The sequence below is a fragment of the Euphorbia lathyris genome, chromosome 2 (genome assembly GCF_963576675.1).
Source record: "Euphorbia lathyris chromosome 2, ddEupLath1.1, whole genome shotgun sequence".
Lineage (NCBI taxonomy): Eukaryota > Viridiplantae > Streptophyta > Magnoliopsida > Malpighiales > Euphorbiaceae > Euphorbia > Euphorbia lathyris.
In genome coordinates, this window is record NC_088911.1 from 12487053 (window position 1) to 12504528 (window position 17476).

At 31.0% G+C, this 17476-nt stretch overlaps 1 non-coding gene across 1 annotated transcript; it reads left to right on the top strand.

Moving 5' to 3' along the window:
- Window positions 1–16062: 16062 nt before the first annotated feature.
- Window positions 16063–16134, top strand: TRNAH-GUG (transfer RNA histidin (anticodon GUG)). The gene has a single exon. It is a non-coding gene; the product is annotated as a tRNA-His (tRNA).
- Window positions 16135–17476: the final 1342 nt, after the last annotated feature.

Consider the following 17476-nt stretch of genomic DNA (forward strand, 5'->3'; position numbering starts at 1 on the left):
GCTAATATTTTCTTTAAGTGTCCGTGCCGAATCAGAGTCGTTGGAGATGGAAGGTTGTAGTTGGTTTTACGATAAAGCTAGTTTGGAGGAGACAAAGATAAGCATAAAAAAATCCTAATGTCGAATCAGAGTCGCCGATGATGGAATGATGCAGTTGGCTTGACGGTGGAGCTAGTTTGGAGAAGATAGAGATAAGTATAAGAAAGAAGAATCAGAGATGCCGGCGATGGAAGGATGGAGCTGATTTGACGGTGGAACTAGTTTGGAGGAGATAGAGATAACCATAAAAAAAAGAATAAAATATAAAATCCCATCTACTTAATGTAACTGTAATATTGTATGTGGCAAGTTTTAATTCGTTTGGCATACCATGTTATCTATCTTATGTGGTATGCCAGATCGTATATTAAAAATTTTCGGATTTTATATTATGATAAAATAGTATAATTTTATAAGTTTAGGTGTGTAATTATATATTAATTTTATAAAAAAAAAATCAATTAAAAATCCAATTAAGGGTATCTAATTTTCTTAGAGTTGGCGTTATCTATAGTTATAAATTGCAATAGAAGTTATCTTCTTAGCGGTGGTTATGTTCCTCTCATTAAAGGATTCAATGGTACATCTAAGTGATTCTGTTTGACTTTTTCTTTTTTTCATACACTTAGGGTCCGTTTGGTATGTCGTAATGCAATGTAATGTAATCAAGGTCGTAATGTAATCAAAATTGTAATGGAATGGAATGGAATGATAATTCTATTACCATGTTTGGTTGACAATTATGATGTAATGTAATAACCATTACAATATTTATATTTTCCTAATTAAATGTAATCATAAAATTTTATTTACATAATTAAAATCAACGAAAAACATGAAAAGCACGAAAAATGTGAAAAGTCGAATCGAAATCAAATACAAAATTAGATTAACAGAAATCAATAAATTAGTATATAGTTTTCGCTTTTTCTTGTTTTTTTTTTTTACATTTTTCTCGTTTCTTTTAATTTCCATTTTCAACAATTTTCACCGTTTTTTTAATTTCCATTTTGCAACATTTTTCACCGTTTTTCTATTTTCTCATTTTTCTTTTCATTTTTCGCATTTTTTCGGTTTTTCGGCTTTTTTTCATTTTTCTCGTTTTCAATTTTCATGTTTTTCTACTTTTTGAGACGTGAGTAGGGGTGTGCATCGGTTCGGTTTAAACCGCATACCGAACCGAGTGAATTCGGTTTTTCGATTCGGTTTTTTTAACAATTCGGTTCGGCATCGGTTTTAATTTTAAGTGTATTTCGGTATTCGGTTCGGTTTGACAGAAAATGTAAAAAAAACCAAACCGCACCGAATTACACATATTTTACATTTATATATATATTATACAAGTTTAGTTTTTTTTATTATTGTTGAGATAATAATCCAATATAGATATATTTTGGAATTATTTCAATTTTTGTTGTTGTTGAGGTAAATTTAATGAGAAAATATAGTGATTTTTATTTGTTATTTGTTATTTTTAACTTAATTCGGTTTGTTCGGTTTAAACCGAACTGAACCGCATATTTCGGTTCAGTTTTAATTCGATTTTACCTATTATCCAGTTCGGTGTCGGTTTGAATTATTTTGATCATTTCGGTATTCGATTTTTTTGATTCGGTTCGGTTCGGTTCGGTTTTGTACCGATGCACACCCCTAGACGTGAGATTTGAGAAATGAGAGGTTAGATGACAATGTAATGAGAATTCAAGTCATTTTTCTATGTAATGGGGATTACAAGATTTCTTCAACAAAATTTAACTTAAGGTTTTCTCATTCCATTACAATGAAATTATAATATGCAACCAAACATGGTAATGAGCCTTCAATGTAATGGCCATTCCATTACGAAGGTCATTACGTCTTACCAAACGGCACCTTAGTGGCCAGAATTGAGACAACATTATTATACCTATTAGATTTTGCACTTTAATTTTTCATCCAAGAATTGAAGAAATTTTATTATATTTTGGTAGTACTATACACTATTTAATATTTATGTCCCAAATTGATAATTTAATGTCACATGTCAAATTTATAATTTAAGGGTTAATAAAAATTTATTTTATTAAATTATTATTTCACCTACCAAGACAATAAATTGTCTCAAAAAACGAAAAAGTAAAATATGTACATGTGTAGTTTCCTTTTTATAGTCTCTTTTTACTATTTTACTTCAAATAAAGTAAAATATTTTTGTTATAATTGAGAAAATTTTGTTTGATAGTCATTTTAGAAAAAATAAGTTGATATCTACGATTTAAGAGCAACAACGAACAACATATAGGGTCATGGTCATTTTGGTATTGGCAAAGTCAATATAAGCTACTGTGAGAGAAAGTGTTGTGGTAAAAAGTTTATAAGTGTTTCGTAAATAAAAAATAAAAGTTATAAAACTCAAGAAATAAAAAAATTATATATTAAAAAAATTAATATTAACTTTTTGGTATTTTTTTTAAAGAATATCAACTTTTCTAATAAGTTGAGGTAAATTACATACGTCACATTTTGGTGTACAACTTTCAATTCGTCACATTAAAATGTACAACCTTATAGGTGACCTCATACTATGGTGTAAAGCAAGTAAAAATGACCAGTTAACGTGAAGTTAAAGCATCACGACAGCAGTTTGACCTCTTTAAAAGTAAAAAATTGACGCACCTAATATAAAATGACCTTTATACTGTTGTATCACATCCACTTTTTTCTCTCCTTCATTTATTTTTTGCATCTCTCTCTAACTCTTCATTTCTCTCTCTAAAACCAGTTGCAACCTCTCTCTAACTCTTCCTTTCTCTCTCTAAAACCATTCAATTTTTTCTTGCACAGTCTCGTTCATTTCTTTGTTGGAGGATCTATCTTCATTGTTGCTTCATTCTCTTTTTATTGTATGTCAAAGTGTGAAATGATACAAAAGTTATATACCACATATGTAATTTATCCGATAAGTTGAGAAAACTACTTTTTTTTTTCAAAAACTATAAATTGTAGCTTTTCAGCTTTTCCAATTTTTAAGAAAAACAATTTTACATTTTAGCTAGAAATCTGAGAAAACTATTTTTACGTCCTGGAAAAGTAATATCAAACTAGTTATAGTAAACAACAACTTCTGAACTAAACAAAACTTAAATCCTTTGGCCGGGTAGATAAATTAGTGCAACTTCCCTCTTGCTTTTACCATATTGATCATGAAGTTGCAATGGCAAGAAATGCACATGGAAGAAGTGATATCCCAAGTTGCAAATGAAATGCTTTATAGTGCCTTTAAACTATTTAGAAACTTTGAGCCCATACCATCAAATATGCATTTTTTTCACAACTTAATTATACATATATATGCATATAATAATAATATTACAAAGTTAAAGAATTGTTGGGAATCACTTGGGAAAGTGTTATTTGAATGATGATGATGTATTGTTTGTTGAAAGAAAGTGGGAAAAGATCACAATGTTGACTCTTTCCTTTTGTGACTTTTTCCAAGTCATATTAGCCGGCAAATTAAGAAGTTTTTTGTTTGCTTCTTCTCTCTTTCACTTCCCACCTTCACTACTTTAACTAGCATATACCAAGCAAGTGTGTGAGATATGCATCATATATAGTGCCACTCACTCTCATAATGTATTTCAAGTCAATACATAAATCTTACCCCTTACTTTTCTTTGCATAAAGTTGTTATTTATTTATTATTAATAGTGTCCATGAAGTAGAGGACGAGCCTTGACGCAACAGTAAACGTTGTTGTCGTGTGATCAAGAGGTCACGGGTTCGAGTCTTAGGAGCGGCATCTTGCCAAATAAATTGGAAGGGGAAGGCTTGCGTCCAGTACACCCTTGTGGTGGGACCCCTCCCCGGACCCTCGCTCAGCAGGGACGTGTAGTGCACCGGACCGCCCTTTAGTACCATGAAGTAAAGGTATGTTTGGTAAATAGCTTTTTGATGTAAAATTAGAAGTTTGAGTTATTTTAGAAGTTTTGACTAGTCAAATCTTTAATCGTGGTGTTTGGTGAAAAGAGGTTTGAAAAAGTTTATTGGATCCAAAAAACTAATTTTGAAAAGGCTGATTTTACGAGCCTTTTTAATTAGCTTATAATCACATCTCTTTTGAATGACATCTTTACCCCTAATTACTACCCTTTAACCCTAAATAAAGACTTTAACATGTTCTTACACAAACAGATATTAACAATCAGTTAAGTTTTACCAAACAAGTTTATACAACCAGCTAATCAAATCAACTAACCAAAAAAATAATCAGTTAATAGCTAATGTAATCATTTATCAACTATTTGTCAAATAGGGCCAAAATGATTCTTCTGATATCAATACATAAATATTTCAACTTAATACATCAAAAGCCACTTCATCTGGACATAAAAAGTTAATTGATAATCTCAACTAAGTGACTTATTAGCTTCTGAATTTGTTTAAACTAAACTAATGGTCACTTTAATATGTTTAAAGCCACATACTGGTTCTTTGAACTTGTTTAAAATGATTTATGGATCCTAAACTTACTTAAAGTGATATAAATTTCAATTTGTTCAAATCCAATCATGTTCTATAATGTGGACATAGGGAGCTAATCATGTCATTTTAACCAAGTTCAGGAAATGATGTAGGCATCTCTTTGAGCCAACCAACCGAAGAGTGGGTGTGTCATCTTAGCCACACATCGTATGAGAAAGTTCGAATAAGGAGGAAGCCACATGGCATGTCAATCCATCACACGTCGTGTGAGAGGCTTGCCGAGTCCCTGGAACTTTGGGGGTTAATTCACACTGCGTGCCCTCTACGTCACACGTTGTGTGGGTTAGAACAATGGCAACCCTTTCAAGAACTTCACACGGCGAGTCAGGGCCAAAGGCTCGTGTGGATAATGGTCTGAAATAGGAAACACAATATGTTAAATAGGCCATATGCCGTGTGGACTGCTTTAACCATTAAGTTCTGCGAATCCGTGCACATGTCTGCCACAACTTAATTATTGTTTTGCCATCTAATATTTGTTGTTTTTCATTTGGGCTCATTTACTGATTTTCCATTAGTCTAGTTCCTCCCATTTTGCTCCTATTATGTAGTTCAAACTTATAACCCTAGTAAGAGCTTTTGGGTATTTTCTTATTTAGTTTAGGGTGATATTTAAACCACACTTTTTACAAGAATGAACAACTTTTTATCAATTAGTAAAATACAATTTTCTATTTTGGAAGCAAGATTATTCAACCATTGGGATTATTTCTTAATAGTTTAGCTAGTGAAGAGATTGTTTTTTCTTTTACAATTAAACCTATCATTATTGCCATGAATCTGTATTAAGAAACTAATAAGATACTTTGTAAATTTAGAGAATCAATCAACTTTTTGAACTAAATCTAGACAGGGTTGTAAATGAGCTGAGCCGCTCATGAACGGCTCGGTGTTCGGCTCGATAAAAGCTCAACTCGACTCGACTATATTTATAAACGAGCCGCTCACGAACACGATTTAAGAGCTCGATTCATAAACGAGCTGAGATTGAACATGACAAAGCTCGGCTCGAAAGCTCGAGCAGACTTGGTTATAGGCTCGTGAACAAATTCATGAATAAGCTCATGAATAATATAGAAGGAGATGTTTACTATTTAATGATAGATAGATCTATTTTTTTTATTTATTTATTAAAATGATTAAAAGGAAATGCTTAATGTTTATGCATGTAAAATTAAAATTGTATTGATTTCATTTGCTAAATATACTATTATTTTATTTGATATTATTTCATTCGCGAACTCAATAAACGAGGTTGTTCATGAACATGCCTAATGAGCTGCTCGCAAGTAAAGATCATAAACAAAATAAATGAGCAGCTCGCGAACTAAATTCGTGAACAAACGAGCTTCTAAACGAGCCGAGCCCAAATATAAATTCGAACTCGAAGCTTGCTCGAACACGTTAACATTATGACGAGCTGAGTTTGAACAGCCCAAAACTCGGGGAGGCTCCTAACGTATTAAACCTATTATTTTATTGTGGGGGTATCCTTTTAAGTAAAAGAAAGAATGAGTGCAAGAAAGAACCGACCCACCGACTGATGAGAAATGGCCATCTAAGACTTCTCAACTATAAAGCCCAACCAACCTGTCTTCCCCTTTATTATTTTTGCTGATTAAAGGTAAGAATTAGCATCTTGAATAGTGATGGAATAAGAATGGTATACATTATGGGCATGGAAACTCAACTTTTGTTTTCCTATAAATGGTTTCTCACTAGGCTTCAAGAGGACATAAATCTCTTTTTTCCAAAATGGGCAAGGAATCAAATTAACCCAAGTTAAGTTCCTTTCTTAGGTTTCAACTTTAAATTTCTACCAACTTTGTCACCATAGTTCATTAAAGAAAAATGTGTGGTTAGTAACGGAGTCAGAAAAAAATCTAACAGTCTTTTGGTCTTTTTTTTTTTTTATTGAACTGAACTGAACTGAATACTACTTAACTGAACTGAAATTACTAATACTGAAATTAAATGAAAATGAATAGGACCTTACACACCTCTAGACCATCCTGTTTGGAATAAATATTTCAAGAATGAATTTTAGTAGTATAAAACCAACCATTCACTCAAAAATTTAGCTTATAGATGAAGTTTTAAAAAAATTGAAATAAGGTCTAAATATGCTCATAGCATTCTAAAAAAAAAATACATATTTATCTTCACGTGCGAAATGATAAAATTTACCATAAGGTTTCAAGTAAGATCAATTTTATGTTTAATAAAAAATTTGAATATTGTTTACCATAAATTTGATTACCACATCGAACATTCAAAATATCAATTATTTTTACAATATTTATTGTGTTACAAATACAGTTGTAAACAATTTGTTAAAATGTCAACAGTTAAATCTGTAACATATAAGTTAATCACACACACAAAAAAAAAATATCAGCGTCTTTGTAAAAGAATCAATTGATTCAAAAGTCTAAACTGATAAGTAAGACTCAAGAATAACTTGTATTATTGTTGTTGTTATTATTATTATTATTGTCATTATTATCTTAGACACATCTCATGAATATATGTGAATGCCCTCTGGACTTGAAATGTGTACAACACAAGTCACTATTATCGTGTCTTGAACTTCGTTAATAAATGGAGTTGCCAAAATTTGAATCATCGACCACTTAGTTTAAGAGACTCTGATACCATATCAAAAAACAATTGAACCAATATACATTAATAATTAAGATCGAATAATAACTTTTATATTATTATTATAATAATTATCATTATATATTAGAGTTGTTGCGTCCTGTCGTCCGAGAGTGCGTGGCGTGCTTGCACGACTTTTTCTTTCCTATCGGGGTCTCTTTGTCTGTTGTTTTGAGTCGCCACTATTCATAATTGTTAGTATGTGCGCGAACATGATTGGCCACCCTGTTTATCCCGATTGACTATATATTATTTAATTTTTGGTAATGATGGGCTACGGAGAGATTCAGATTCGTTTTTCCGGATATGTGTTAAGAAAGAGACGAAATCTCACCGCACTCCTTCTGATAAATTGGTACTTTTGATGATATTGTATGTTTTTCAATGTTATTTTATTGTTTTTATTAAGAGCAAATTGTACATGTTAGTAATCTCACGATTCGAATTTTAAGTGTTTTTATGAATTGAAATTTGCTTTAGTGTATGATTATATATATGACATATACATTAAAATTTGGTTCAGTATTTCGTATATCACATATACGGGAATAAGAAACGAACTTTAAACAAGAGTTTTTTAGATTATTATGAAGTGGTTAGAGCAAAAATTTTGGATTAATTCGAATTGTTTTCTTTTCCTTTATTAACTGTTGGCGATATTTTCGGAATATCCCAATTTCAACCTTGGTTTTTGCGAGTGAATATGCGGGCATTCCAGTGAAGTTAATTCCCTATTGATTTTAATGTTTTTTGGGTTGTAAAATACGCGTTAAACTTGACTTCTAGAAAACGAGACGATTGGGTGAAGGATGCAATGATTGATAAAAATCCTTCTTGGGTTCCTAGCTCCACTACAGAAAGCTTAACTAGCTAAAACAATGGTAAGTAAAATGAATCAACACAAAGGATTTAGAAATTTTTCCTTTTTATTGATTTTGCAAATATTTTGTGATTACAGGTGATAAAAATTGGAAACGAAAGCAATAGTTACAACTGAAAAGAGTACGTTAATTTCATAAAGAAATTACGTTTGACAAAGCAATTAAGAATGAAATATTGACAAAAGATGAAATTGAAAATCACAAACTTGAAATTGTATTGAATATGATTGATGATTCGTCGACGTCTGGAGTTGAAAATTTGTCTTACAATGTGAATGACGACTGGTGTGATTGATTAAACAAAGGATTGAATGAAATATGGACTGAAAGCTATGTTTGTGAGCTCTTTGGGGAAGATGCCAATTGTGATTAGAGTAGGCCTTGGTTTTAAAAAATTCGAAGGTTTGGGGAATGAAATTAAATGCTTAAGGATGGAAAAATTAAGCTTTAGAACGAAGCTTGATCGCTTGGGAAGAACTGACTTCAAAGGAAGAACTGAATTTTGTTTGGAGAAAATTGATTGGATTTTAGTTGGGGTTTGGAACTTGATTTCCAATGAATTGGAAGCTTGAAGAATGAAAGTAAAGGCTTAAAAACAAAAGATTAAAGAGCTCGATTGCTTGAAAACAACTGATTTTTGAAGAATGGTCTTTGAGAAAGAATTGAATTTCTGCTGTAAGATTTTGTTGGATTGGTTGAGTGGGATTTGGAAAGATGATTTGAGGTCCTATTTATATATCAAATAAATCCAAGCTTCATGTCCCATGATTTCTACATTTTCTCCCATGATTTCCATTAATCCATATTGCAGAGATGGTGCTAAAAACGTGGATAGTGGATGTCGAGAAAAACAGTTTCAGGACTCCGTCTTGCCGAGACGGGGTAGGTCTCACAGAGACCTAACATTCATTGGAAAAAATATTTTCCAGGAATAGGTCTCGCCAAGACCTAAACCCATCTCACCAACACCTACTAAAAAAATTTATTTATTTTTTTAATCATTTTTCATTTTTTGTTTATTTTTACTTTTTTTAATATTATAATGAAAAAATGATTTTTCCTATTTTTAGTATTTTGATGAAATAAAAATGATTTTTTATTTTCTTCCCCAACATTAACATATAGGATAACATCCTCGATTAATTCATTTTTTTAATTAGGGTTATGATTTCATCTTTATTGTCCTAAAAATTGAAATTTTATCATTTGAAACCCCTTAAAAACGCATTCTTTTGGCAATGAGGGAAAGGGGTAAATTATAAAGTGATTCAATTGATAGATATGTTAAATAGACCTATTATACTACCTCTAACCAAATTAAAAACTTTTAAAATAAACTTTTCCAAAAATATCCTTAGTATATCTTAAACTGTTAAGACAATCGTAAATCATAATAAAACCTCCCTACAACCAGAGAAAATTGAAGAGTCACTCACAATGGCGAATACAGGATTACTCGGTTGGGTGGGGGGAGCGATTTTACATGTTTGTTCGGAAAAAAAAAATTCTAAATCGAACTTGTTTAATTTTTTTTTATATATATATACGTGTTATAATTTGAATGGTCAATAACCAATTTTAAATATTAATATACAATTTCTCAAAATTAAGTTAGGTTTCGTTTAATAGTCCTAACATATAAAAAAAAAATTGGATTTAGGGAGAAGGGCTGAACATGTAAAAAAAATTTGGATTTAGTGACTCACCCGTCGCAACATTAACATAGAATATCTGTTAAATTTTAAGTTTGAAAGATAAAATTCTAAACCATGTTTCCAGCAAAGCTAATGAAGATTACTGCAAAACTTCCTAACAACGGAGCTTCTGCTAAACGTTTGACAGCAGCACTGAACCTAGCTTAGAGGATGCATAAGTATCTTGAATATGACTCGAGAAAACAAGGTATGGGTAAACTTTTTCTATTCCTACACAACCCCTAAATATTAGTAATGAAAACATGCGGACAAAACATCGAAGCTTTTCAATTTTTAATTTTTCAAAATTAGGCCATCTCCGATCGTTCTCTCTATTTAGCGTACTCTATCTTCATTTTTCTCTACTCTATCTTTAAATATAGAGTTGCTACAGTAAAACTTCTCCAACCATCTACTCTATTTTACCTATTCTTTAAATATTTTATTATTATTATATTCATTTTTCACATAACATTTATATTCTTTATATTATTAATCAAAATATACCCATTTATTAATTCGTGTAACATTTTTATAATTCGTGTAATGTTTTTATAATTCGTATAATATTTAAATGTATAATACAATAAAAAATCAAATAACACTACAATTAAAAATTAAATAACACAAATATTTTTTTTAAAAAAATAATACATAAATAATAAATATACATCTATAAAAAAATAAATATAGATGAAATTAAAATAATAGACAATAATCAATGAATAATTAAATCTATAAAATAAATATTAAACAAAACAAAAACAAATGAATTAATATAAAACAAATATTACAAAACAAAGTTATTTTAGATTTTAAAACAAAAAAAATATATATTGTTATTGCCTTGCGCGCAAAGATGCCGTAAAGCAATGCAGTACCACATTGCCTTGCGGCATCTTTGCCGCAAGCTAATCCAGCTCCATTGGAGCTGGATTTTCCAAGGGTTCTCTAAGTTTAGAGAACCCTTGAAGATGGCCTTAATAATGGAAATATATGATTTTGTTTCGCAGTGGAAACAACTGCTAATTAGCAGTGATTGTTAATTAGCTGCGAAGTAAAATCGTAAACTGCGAACCTATCGGTTGGATAAAATCTCCAAATATCATTTGATAAAGGCTTAATATATACCTAGCCCCCTAAACTTATAACTTTTTTTCACCTGGCCCCCTCAACTTAGGGGACAACCTCTCAACCCCCTTAACTCTCCAAAAATATCACATACAACCCCTTAAACTTGCAAAATTTTTTCACCCGACCCCCCTCAACTTAGGGGACAACCTCTCAACCCCTTCAACTCTCTAAAAACATCACATATAGCCCCTTACACCCCTATATCCGGTCAAAATATTGACCCGTGTAGAAAACGCGCTTGACTGTTGACCACACCAATGCCACATGTCAATTTTTTCTTAAATTTTCCATGTAAATCCAGTAAATTACCCCATAATTTGGGCATCCATAAAGTCTTCTTCCTTGATTTGCAGGTTCCCACGAAACCTTAAGTACAACATATTCACCAAAAACATGATTCATGAGTACCCACCATGAAATCGGTTTCAAGAACAACACAAGCCCTAACCTAATTGACAAAAAAAGGAACTATCTCAGAAGAAGAAAGAGGCAAACTAGAAGAAGAATAAAAAGAAGAAGGTAGAGGATGAATAAAGGAGATGAAGGAGATGAATACTTACTGTTGAACTTGAATCGGAGACCGATCGGAGACAGAAAAGAGGTGAATCGAAGGAATCGGAAAAGAGGAAGGAAGGATTTCCGAGGAGAAGAACGTTAGGGATTTAAGAAGAAAGTGAATTTTTTTACCGTTTAAGTTTCTAAAGCCAACCTTCACGCGCTTTCTAAAGTGCAATTTCAACTTATTCCATATCAGAGCCACGTATGCGTTAAGGGGCTATATGTGATGTTTTTAGAGAGTTGAAGGGGTTGAGAGGCTGTCCCCTAAGTTGAGGGGGGCAGGTGAAAAAAAATTGCAAGTTTAAGGGGTTGTATGTGATGTTTTTGGAGAGTTAAGGGGGTTGAGAGGTTGTCCCCTAAGTTGAGGGGGACATGTGAAAAAAAGTTATAAGTTTAGGGGGCTAAGTATGTATTAAGCCTTTGATAAAAGTGTAAACTAATTTAAAATATCCAAAACTAACATATATAAAGTAATTTATGGATCTTGAATTGATGTATGAAATTAAAGTTAGATTGCAAAAGATGAGAAGTAGACTAAAAAATTTGGTTAGATCATAATATATGCTCTAAAGGTATTTTAAGGAAAGTCTACGTTGAAAGTATCTAATTTAATAAATAATAGTATAATCTAAATATATAAACGAATCTATTAATTGAGTCAGTTTTGTAATTTATCCATTAATTTATTGTTTCAATAGTCCTATTAATAGTTGATTGATGTATTAAAAAAAAGGAGTAATATTAACGAGTGGTGGTAATAAATGTTTTTTTTTTTTTTAAATTCACGGGGGCGAATTTACCTTGTATTTTCTTTTTATAGTATAAATTAATGTTTAATGGAAAAATGAAAAAGAAAAATTCAAGCACGAAGTGGATGTGGCATGGAATATGAAGTGGACAACTTTGAACTTTTTGATAGACTACTTGATGTCTTTCAACGGCAAAAATATTGGTCAACTTGGTGTGTGTGACAAATATTTAAAACATAGCATAGTCAATAATATATTATAATTAGACTGAATATTTCCAATATTATAATTATTTTATATTTATTCTAATTATTATTAGAAATTCACCCAATATTATTATGATACACTCAAAGCATAAAATAAGAGAAATGGGGCTGTACTTTTCTACTCAACTAAAAGCCCATCGTTAATGGACCCATGAGGCATTCGCTCGGCCCACATCCAATGGTATGAGTTTGGATAGAAGAGAACGCCACTCTGTTGCGACCGGGTCCATCTAAACCCGCCTATTTTTATGTCGGACTTTTGATTTATAAAATAGGTCACATTGTTATTATACAATACATATACAGTAAAACCTCTATATAAGAATACTCTATATAGGAATAACCTCTATTTTGTTATAAAAAAAACTCGGTCCCAACTTGGGCCAGTTATAAATAGGAATAACCTCTCAAACGTTATTTATTATACACTTTTTAAGTCCCACGTTTAGAAACTATGTCACTATATAGTAATTATATATATATATATATATATATATATATATATATATATATATATATATATATATATATATATATAGGGGTGAGATCCAGCGTGACAAAGGCTTAAGTTATGACAATGAGCTTATTGTGTGACATAACAAAACTACGTAGTTTTGATGATAATTAAAAAGGGCAAGGTGGCAAATTGGTAAATAAAATGAAAGAGGGGATAGAGAAAATTGTTTTATTTCTTTTCTTTAAAATACATTTTCCCGACATCTCTAACATCGTTTTTCGAAAATTTTTATACTATTAGACTCGTCTAAATTAGACGGTCATTTTAAGATCCTTGAAGTTCAAGTAAAAAAAATTCCGGTGAACGGAATCCGGGTGGGCGTTTTCCGACGAGAAAAAAAGTGCCCAGAAAATTCTCAAACAATTCCAGCACATGTAAAACATTATTGTAAGAAACTTTAATTCTTGGGTCGAAATAGGATTTCTTACGGTTTAGTCCCAATAAAATTTTTTCCTTAATTTTATCCATTTTACACGCTTCAACAATTTGTTGGGACTATACCGTAAGAAATCCCGCTTCGACCCGAGAATTAAAGTTTCTTAGAATAATTTTTTACATTTTCTGGAATTGTTTGAGAATTTTCTGGGCACTTTGTTTCTCGCCAGAAAACGTCCACCCGGATTCCGTTTACCGGAATTTTTTTTTACTTGAGCTTCAGGGATCTTAAAATGACCTTCTAATTTAGACGAGTCTAATAGTATAAAAAATTTTGAAAAACAAGGTTAGAAATGTCGGGAAAATGTATTTTAAAGAAAAAAAATAAAACATTTTTCTGTTGGAACAATGCAAGTATTATGTTGGAACAAATGGTACACTGATTTGGAACAATGTAAGTAGGACAAAAAACGTGCCCAGAAAATTATCAAAAAATTTGAAAACATGTAAAACATCATTTTAAGAAACTTTAATTCTTGGCTCAAAGTGAAATTCCTTAAAGTTTTGACCCAATAAATTGTTGAAGCATGTAAAATGAATAAAATTAAGGAACAAGTTTTATTGGGACTAAACCGTAAGAAATCCCGCTTCGACCCAAGAATTAAAGTTTCTTAGAATAATGTTTTATATTTTTTGAAATTTTTTTAGAATTTTCTGGGTACTTTTTTTCTTGCCAGAAAACGCCCACTCGGATTCCGTTCACCGGAATCTTTTTTACTTGAGCTTCAGGGATCTTAAAATGACTGTCTAATTTAGACGAGTCTAATAGTATAACTTTTTTCAAAAAATGAGGTTAGAAATGTCAGAAAAATGTATTTTAAAGAAAAAAAATAAAACAATTTTCTGTTTGAATAATATAAATATTATGTTGGAACAAATGGTACATTGATTTGGAACAACGTAAGTAGGACAAAAAACGTGTCCAGAAAATTATCAAAAAATTCCAAAACATGTAAAACATTATTTTAAAAAACTTTAATTCTTGGCTCAAAGCGAGATTCCTTACAGTTTTTAACCAACAAATTGTTGAAGCATGTAAGATGGATAAAATTAAAGAAAAAGTTTTATTGGGACTAAACCGTAAGAAATCTCGCTTCGACCCAAGAATTAAAGTTTCTTAGAATAATGTTTTACATGTTCTGAAATTTTTTGAGAATTTTCTGGACACTTTTCTTACCGGAAAACGCCCACCCGGATTCCGTTCACTAGAATTTTTTTTTTACTTGAGATTCATGGATCTTAAAATGACCGTTTAATTAAGACGAGTCCAACGGTATAAAATTTTTTTAAAAACGAGGTTGGAAAAGTCAGGAAAATGAATTTTAAAGAAAAAAATAAAACAATTTTCTCTTTCCTTTTATTTAGAAATTTGTCACCTCCTTTTGGTTAATTACAAAATTGGTCATTGTCACACAATAAGGCTTGTCACACCATAAGAGATGTGTCACACCTGATCTCTTATATATATATATATATATATATATATATATATATATATATATATATATATATATATTAAGAATTCAAACTAAATTATAAAATATTAAAGAAAAACTATTGAAATTATCTATGAGTTGGAAACACAAATTGCAACTTGAAATTATAAGTATTCTCATTGATGTTTACATTTTTCCCATAAAACTCTTCCAATTATCTATATATTGAAAACCTAAATTCTAAATTGAAATTCTAAATATTTAATTTATTTCATTAATGTCCATTGTTATACGTTATGCATGTCTATGATAAAAAATTTAAAATTTTATGTGTTGAGAAATTTTATTATACCAAACTCTATTTAGTAATAACCTCCCAATTGTTATATAAATAGCTTGGCCCCAAGTGTATTCCTATATAGAGGTTTTACTGTAGTATTAAAATATTATATTTTATATGTAATACTAAACAAAAATACCTCTAAAATACTCCTTATCAATCATCTCTGCTTCCGTTGTTATATATATAGTATTGATGAGTCTAAAATGAAAAATATTTTAAGAGGTGAATCCGTTTAGGCTAGACTCGGAATTTAATTTGCTACTCTAAGTCCGGTCTAACCCTGGTTCGGTTAAATTGATAATAGACCATTTATGCATAGGGTAGATTTTTATTTTCTGATCAATTTAGGGTCCGTTTGTTTTATCTGCTGTTTGCTGTTATTGTTTGTTGTTTCCTGTTACGGTTTGTTGTTTGCTGTTTGAAAAGGCTGTTGTTCCAAAAAGCAGGGATCCCCTGCTTTTATAAAAAGCTACTTTTCGACTTTAAAAGGCAAACAGGAGGTGTCTAACCAAACACCTTAAACTCTCATTTTCAAAGTGAAAAGGCAAACATGAGGTCGAAAAGCAGCTACCAAACACCCCCTTAATTTACTGCTAACAAAACTGCTACTCACCGTTAAAATTGTAAATGCTTTCTGTAATTTAAAATTTTCTCATACTTAATTGACATTTTACCTAAAATCTAGGAGGGAATTTTTTTATTTTATTTTCATTATAGAATATTGTTTTCTTGAAATAATTTATACCATCTATCAGGAATATATTGTCTTTATTCATGTCATCTTCTAAGGTTTAAATAAATTAATATTTCCGCACTAACACAATTGTGGCTGTAGTTTAGTGGTAAGAATTCCACGTTGTGGCCGTGGAGACCTGGGCTCGAATCCCAGCAGCCACACAATAACCTTTTGTGTAAAAAGAAAGAACCATTTTTGACAGCTTTTGATAATTATAATCTCCTAAAATAAATAAAAATAATAATAAAAAGCATATATTAATTTATAATTGATATTTACCAATTTATAATATCCTAAAATAAATAATAATAATAAAAAGCATAAATTAATTTATAATTGATTTTTTGGTAAATGGAAGAACAATTTAACAGTTTTTTTTTGTTAATAACAATAAAGCATGAATATATAGATATTATAAAGGGTTTAACACCTAAAAAAACCCTAATAAAAAGGGTAAAAAAAATAATCTCAAAATTACATGTATTAATCTATTTAAAGAGTTATTTATTCTAAAATGAGGAAATTAAAGGGGTTAATTGTTTAGAAGTTTATGAAGTCAATTGCATTTTTTAAATAACTTAAGGAGGCGTGGATAAAAAGAATATTGGAATGATTTTATAACATGTACTATGTGAAACCGGATAATTACTTTGGAGTGATTAATTGCAACTTAATTTCCCGATTGCTCTTGTTTGGGAATGGAGGAATAAATCTCTTTTTCAAACTAAATTCTCTGTTCCTTGCGACAAACAGAATATGATCTATAGTTGTGTGAAAGTTAGGACTGTAATTGAGCCGAGCTTTGGCCTGTGGCTCGCTATAAAATTAACGAGCTCGAACCCAAGCCGAGCTTGCTATAAAATTAACGAGTCGAGTTTTGGCTTGTTCAACGAGTTTGAGCCGAGCTTCGAGCTTGTTTCGAGCCCAAAATCCTCTTTTGGACTTGATTCTTTAAGAAAATTATCTAACCATGAATTGTTTGTGAGTAAATCGTTAATTATATTTGTGAAGTTTGTTCGCAAATAACTCTTTAATTGTGTACATAAACAAACTCACAAGCAAAGTTCGTGAATAAATAAACAAGATGCTTACAAATAGTTCGTCTATTACTCATTTATTATGTTTGTGAACGAAGTCATCTAATAGCAAATGAAATAATTTTAAGTTTAGATATTTGTGAACTAACACAAAACTACAAAACTAAAATTTGTTCATAAATGTTCTAATCGAGCCTGCTCGCGAGCTTTCGAGCCGAGCTTTAGCCTGCTCAAGTTTGGTTCCTTTATGAACCGAGCCAGTAAATCGTATTCACAAGCGGCTCGTTTACAAATCGGGCCGAGTCGAGCCGAGCTTTTATCGAGCCGATCACCGAGCCGCTCATGAGCGACTCGGCTTATTTACAACCCTAGTGAGAGATTATCTTTCAAGTTGGGTGCGTACCTTAAAGTGGGTAAATCCATTGATAAAATTGAAGTGTGGATTAGTTGGAAGAATCCGTCTGAG